A 7203-nucleotide genomic window follows, 5' to 3' on the forward strand; every position below is an offset into this window, starting at 1 on the left:
TCAATAATTCATCAGGTGGTGAGGAGCAATGGATTCATCAATGTGTATTTAAAAGGTGTATTGAAGACAGTTGGTGGATCTATTTGTCCTATAACGTCTGAATGTGGAGAAGGAATTAGAAGTGTCACTCCATATAAAAAAAAATACCTTAAGATTATTTTTAATATCGCTGAAGAAAAGGTGACACATTTCAGTCATCTACTCTTGAGGGAGGGGTCTATTGATGGTGGCTGCTGGGAGATCTATTGTTGCTTGCAGGGGGGGGGTGTTTTGTTGCTGTGGGGGGGGGGGGGGTATTTTGTTGTGGGGGTCTGTTGCTGGATGGAGGGAAACTGTTTTACTGCTTTTTTTGTTATCATTAATAAAGTTCCATACAACTTACTTAGCTCCACACAATAATACTTAGTTCTGTATTCTCTAAAAGGGGCAGTACTGGGAGGAACGGGGGTCTCAGCGGGAGCCCTGGGTCCCGTATTAACGATCACAACACGCAACTCCTGGTTCCGGGTCACCTGTTCGCTGTGCTAGCCTCTGATTGGCTATCACAGTGACCAGTCACTGTAAGGCCCGCCCCCCCCCGTGCTTCACTCTCTCTGAATGGAGAGGAAAGATATATTGAATCTTGTAAGTGAGTGGCATTACACATGGACCACCCAATATGTATTGCAGCTGATTCTCTTTTTTTGGATAATTGCCTGCGGTCAATAAAGACAATCAATGGGTGGAGCCTGTGATCTTTAGAGCTACCATTTATTTCACAGTTTTATGTCTGTAATGTGGTTATGACTAAGGCCTTATAGGCTGAAATGCGTCACTGACTTAATCTGCGTTTGTTCACTGTGGCTAATCAATAAAATAAAAATATTTTAGGAGCAACAACCGGAGTGCGGATCAATTTTTGCACATATTGTATCTCTCTCTCTCCTTGCAGAGAGATAAAAAGGTGCGTGTAAAAAAAAAAAGAAGTAAAAATAAAAAGAAAGAGAAAAAATACCTAGATGAAGGTTTAATCTAGGTCAGTACCAGGGTTGGGTCAAGTAAGGGTCAAAGGTCAAGGTCAGTATACAGCCATGGCCAAAAGTTTTGAGAATGACACAAATATTAATTTACACAAAGTTTGTTGCCTCAGTGTTTTTAGATCTTTTTGGCAGAGGTTATTATGGGATACTGAAGTATAATTACAAGCATTTTATTAGTGTCAGAGGCTTTTATTGACAATGACATGAAGTTTATGCAGAGAGTCAATATTTGCAGTGCTGACCCTTCTTTTTTGAGACCTCTGCAGTTCTCCCCGGTTGTGATGAAACGATCTCCTTTTAGATATTTTTGATAAGTCTGATTCTCAAGATGCGTTTTGTACTTTGGGAAACAATGACATATAAATTGTGTTTCTCTAGGATTGGGGGGGGGGGCGGGGTCAGCCATGCTCATTGGCCAGGTGCTGACCCCTTCCTTGGACACCTCTGATAGGGGTGGCAATAGGCATTGCAAAGCCAACGGAGGTCCTGGGCTTCTCCTCTGTGTTTGGCACCGGCGAGGTGAGGCCGGGGAGGACCTTCTTCACTTTGACAGGCGCTGCTTTATCTGAGGTACGGTGAGTGAATTTTACTGAAGGGGTGAAAGTGGCTGAGGTTAGCTTAGATAGGCGGGTAGATGTCTGTTCTGGAAGGGTGGGGTGGTTTGCTGGTGGGAAGGGGTGTGGAGAATCTGTGTTCCGTACTACTGACCCCTGCACCCGGCGCTACACACTACTGACCCCTGCACTCGGCGCTACACACTACTGACCCCTGCACTCGGCCCTACACACTACTGACCCCTGCACTCGGCCCTACACACTACTGACCCCTGCACTTGGTGCTACACACTACTGACCCCTGCACTCGGTGCTACACACTACTGACCCCTGCACTCGGTGCTACACACTACTGACCCCTGCACTTGGCGCTACACACTACTGACCCCTGCACTCTGTGTTGCATACTACTGACCCCTGCACTCGGTGCTACACACTACTGACCCCTGCACTCGGCGCTACACACTACTGACCCCTGAACTCGGCGCTACACACTACTGACCCCTGCACTCGGCGCTACACACTACTGACCCCGGCACTCGGCGCTACACACTACTGACCCCGGCACTCGGCGCTACACACTACTGACCCGGCACTCGGCGCTACACACTACTGACCCCTGAACTCGGCGCTACACACTACTGACCCCTGCACTCGGCGCTACACACTACTGACCCCTGCACTCGGCGCTACACACTACTGACCCCTGCACTCGGCGCTACACACTACTGACCCCTGCACTCGGCGCTACACACTACTGACCCCTGCACTCTGCGCTACACACTACTGACCCCTGAACTCGGCGCTACACACTACTGACCCCTGAACTCGGCGCTACACACTACTGACCCCTGCACTCGGCGCTACACACTACTGACCCCGGCACTCGGCGCTACACACTACTGACCCCGGCACTCGGCGCTACACACTACTGACCCCGGCACTCGGCGCTACACACTACTGACCCCTGCACTCTGTGTTGCATACTACTGACCCCTGCACTCGGCGCTACACACTACTGACCCCTGCACTCTGTGTTGCATACTACTGACCCCTGCACTCGGCGCTACACACTACTGACCCCTGCACTCGGCGCTACACACTACTGACCCCTGCACTCGGCGCTACACACTACTGACCCCTGCACTCTGTGTTGCATACTACTGACCCCTGCACTCGGCGCTACACACTACTGACCCCTGCACTCTGTGTTGCATACTACTGACCCCTGTGAAAAATGCACTGGAATGCACATGTCCTTATTAAGGGCTAAGAAAAAAAAGAGGGGGGGGGAGCACTGGACTGCACCAAAAACACACTGGAACGCATCACAAACATGTCAAAAACGCACATGCAGAAAAGTATGTGGAACGCATCTGGTCTGCGTCTCTATGGTGTGAACTGGCCCCGAGTGTCAGTAAGTGTCATGTTGGCCATAAACGCACAGAATTTCGGGAGAAACTGGCCATTTTTGGAAAGATCGGTCGACAATCGTGCCATTAGTGGACCCAACTTTACTGACGATGACATGCGCCTGGCTAATGCCGATAGATCCGGAGCAAAAACTTTTACCGTTTCAACTATAATGTGTATGTTGTAATCGGAAAAGAAAAGAATATTCTGTGTTGTATGATTTATATAGGTTTTTATTGTTGTCCAACGATCACTATAATCATGGAAACGATCATGTAAACGAGATTATTCGGTCATTTAGTGGCAAATTTGCTTTCCACCAACAAATAAATCGTTCTTTCTGCAAACGGCTGAAACTCTGTGTTTGTACGGCCAGCATTAGCGTCGGTGCGTTTTAGGTAGGATAAAAGAAAAGCAAAATGCGCACTATTGTTTCTGGGCGGTACTCCGGGTACAAACAACATACACATATGTGGGATCGCTGCGATCGTCCAGAGCAAGGGTCTCCAAACTTTCTAAACAAAGGGTCAGTTTACCGTCCTTCAGACTTAAGGGGGGCCGGATGGAAGCCATGGGGAGTAGAAAATGTCCCAGCATCAGTGGGTGTAAATAATGCCCTATCTTTGGTGTCAGTGAGAGAAATTTTGCCCCATCACTGGTGTCATTGGGCTCCATTGCTGGTCTCACTGGGAGCGATTGTGCCCCATCGATGGTGTCACTGGGCCCCATCGTTGGGGTCTTTGGGAGGAATTATGCTCCATTGTTGGTGTCAGATGGGTGAATTGTGCCCCATTGTTGGTGTCAGATGGGAGAATTGTGCCCCATTGTTGGTGTCAGATGGGGGAATTGTGCCCCATTGTTGGTGTCAGATGGGGGAATTGTGCCCCATTGTTGGTGTCAGATGGGAGAATTGTGCTCCATTGTTGGTGTCAGATGGGGGAATTGTGCTCCATTGTTGGTGTCAGATGGGGAGAATTGTGCTCCATTGTTGGTGTCAGATGGGGAGAATTGTGCCCCATTGTTGGTGTCAGATGGGGGAATTGTGCCCCATTGTTGGTGTCAGATGGGAGAATTGTTCTCCATTGTTGGTGTCAGATGGGGAGAATTGTGCTCCATTGTTGGTGTCAGATGGGGAGAATTGTGCTCCATTGTTGGTGTCAGATGGGGAAAATTGTGCTCCATTGTTGGTGTCAGATGGGGGAATTGTGCCAAATCATTAGTGTCATTGGCCCCATTGGGAGGAATTGTGCCCCATTGTTGGTGTCATTCAGCCCCATTGCTGGTGTCAATAGGAGGAATTGTGCCCCATCATTGGGGTCATCGGGAGGAATAGTGCCCCTTTCTTGGTATCAGATGGGGGGGGGTGAATTGTGCCCCTTTGTTGGGTGTCAGATGGGGGGGGGAATTGTGCTCCATCGCTCGTGTCAGTGGATGAAATAGTGCCCCAAGGGCCGGTTCAAATCAAGCAAAGGGCCACGTCTGGCCCCTGGGCCGCAGTTTGGAGACCCCTGGTCTAGAGCAGAAGAAATGTATTTTGGGTTGTTCTTGGTGGTGGGTTATGGTAATAAGAAATATACAGCTACATAAAACTTTTTTTTTTTTTTTTTTTACCATTTTCGTCCAGTTTCCTTTGATGATAAAAAAAATATATAATAATAATAAAAATAAATTTTAAAAAATCCGGAGATATCCATGACATCACCAAATGAAAGCCCAATTTGTCCTGAAGAAAGGCGGTATAATCCACCCGGAATACACCGAGAAGTTGCGGTGATTTGTGCGGATTTACTAACACGTGTCAAAGCTGCAAAATTGTGCTCAGGCATTACCATTTGTTTTTCCCTCAGGAGGGAAGGGGTTAAAGCTAGAACTGTCTTTAATTAAAGCTGAACAGAGAAAAGAACCGATGAAAGACGAGCTGATTAATTCCTCGCCGGTACATAGCGGCATATCGATCGCACTGATCACACAATCTCTCCTGGCGATTGGTGGGACTTCGTATAAAAAGGAGGCTTTTCTTCGTCTGTCAGTGAAGTCAATGGGAGTCCATGGAGATGTGATATTAGTCGTCTCCTGAATGTCATTCGCTCGGAGGGGGAAAAGTATTTTCTCCTCTCCACTTGTGTTTGTCTGTGATAAAAAGTCAGAGGCGGCTCTCCTTCCCCGGGACGGACTAATCCTGAAAAGGCTTTTCATAGACGGCTAAATGATGATAATAAGTCACACGGCGGAGACGCGGTAACCTCGGCTCACCCTCCAGGCAAAATACCTTATCAGCCGGGGAATAGGCATAGAGAAGAAGGTTCATTTAACAAAAGCCGATTAATCCTGCGCATGCCGCGGCGGCTCCTGGAGGGCTTCAGTGACGGCCGCTCACCCTTCAATATTCCCCATAAAGACTCCATTTGTCTTCTATGCATAATTACTTGTGTGGCGACCGCTGGGAATTAAGTGTGAGCGCCGGGCACGGAATATCGCGGTGTCATTAAAAGCCAAAAGGTGACTAATTACACGGCAAGAGAATTTATATCACCATCAAGCCAACAAAATGCAAAATAAATATCAGGAACAACATACACTCATTATCCACCGGACGCAGCCCACGCGGGACCCACCGGACGCACCCCACGCGGGACCCACCGGACGCACCCCACGCGGGACCCACCGGACGCACCCCACGCGGGACCCACCGGACGCACCCCACGCGGGACCCACCGGACGCACCCCACGCGGGACCCACCGGACGCACCCCACGCGGGACCCACCGGACGCACCCCACGCGGGACCCACCGGACGCAGCCCACGCGGGACCCACCGGACGCAGCCCACGCGGGACCCACCGGACGCAGCCCACGCGGGACCCACCGGACGCAGCCCACGCGGGACCCACCGGACGCAGCCCACGCGGGACCCACCGGACGCAGCCCACGCGGGACCCACCGGACGCAGCCCACGCGGGATCAGAAAACACCAAACACAACGGATTCTAAATCAGATAATAAAAAGTCTCCGGAGACCTCGGAGGGCACCAAGCTGATTACTGGAGGACGCAAAACTGACACAAAGTAGCAAAACTAATTTTATCTATTTAGGAAATATTATAATATATAAGGATGTACAGGCAGTATATATAGGAGGACATACAGGCAGTATATAGGACGACGTAAAGGCAGTGTGTGTGTGTGTATATATATATATATATATAAAGGATGTACAGGCAGTATATAGAAGGATGTACAGGCAGTATATAGGAGGATGTACAGGCAGTATATATATAAGGATGTACAGGCAGTATATAGAAGGATGTACAGGCAGTATATAGAAGGATGTACAGGCAGTATTATATATATAAAGGATGTACAGGCAGTATATAGGAGGATGTACAGGCAGTATATATATAAGGATGTACAGGCAGTATATAGAAGGATGTACAGGCAGTATATAGAAGGATGTACAGGCAGTATATAGAAGGATGTACAGGTAGTATATAGGAGGATGTACAGGAAATTTATAGGAGAATGTACAGGCAGAATATAGGAGGATGTACAGGCAGTATATATATATGAGGATGTACAGACAGTATATATATGAGGATGTACAGGCAGTATATATATATATATAGAAGGATGTACAGGCAGTATATATAAGGATGTACAGGCAGTATATATAAGGATGTACAGGCAGTATATAGGAGGATGTACAGGCAGTATATAGGAGGATGTACAGGCAGTATATAGGAGGATGTACAGGCAGTATATAGAAGGATGTACAGGCAGTATATAGGAGGATGTACAGGCAGTATATATATATATATATATATAAGGATGTACAGGCAGTATATATAAGGATGTACAGGCAGTATATAGGAGGACGTACAGGCAGTATATAGGAGGACGTACAGGCAGTATATAGGAGGACGTACAGGCAGTATATAGGAGGACGTACAGGCAGTATATAGGAGGACGTACAGGCAGTATATAGGAGAACGTACAGGCAGTATATAGGAGGACGTACAGGCAGTATATAGGAGGATGTACAGGCAGTATATAGGAGGATGTACAGGCAGTATATAGGAGGATGTACAGGCAGTATATAGGAGGATGTACAGGCAGTATATAGGAGGATGTACAGGCAGTATATAGAAGGATGTACAGGCAGTATATAGGAGGATGTACAGGCAGTATATAGGAGGATGTACAGGCAGTATATAGGAGGAT

At 48.0% G+C, this 7203-nt stretch overlaps 1 protein-coding gene across 1 annotated transcript in view; it reads right to left on the reverse strand.

Moving 5' to 3' along the window:
- The window catches only part of MAST2 (microtubule associated serine/threonine kinase 2), a gene marked incomplete in the record, with an annotated part of 180255 nt that overhangs the window by 41214 nt on the left and 131838 nt on the right, over positions 1 to 7203 (reverse strand).

This window comes from Aquarana catesbeiana, linkage group LG07 (genome assembly GCF_042186555.1).
Source record: "Aquarana catesbeiana isolate 2022-GZ linkage group LG07, ASM4218655v1, whole genome shotgun sequence".
NCBI lineage: Eukaryota > Metazoa > Chordata > Amphibia > Anura > Ranidae > Aquarana > Aquarana catesbeiana.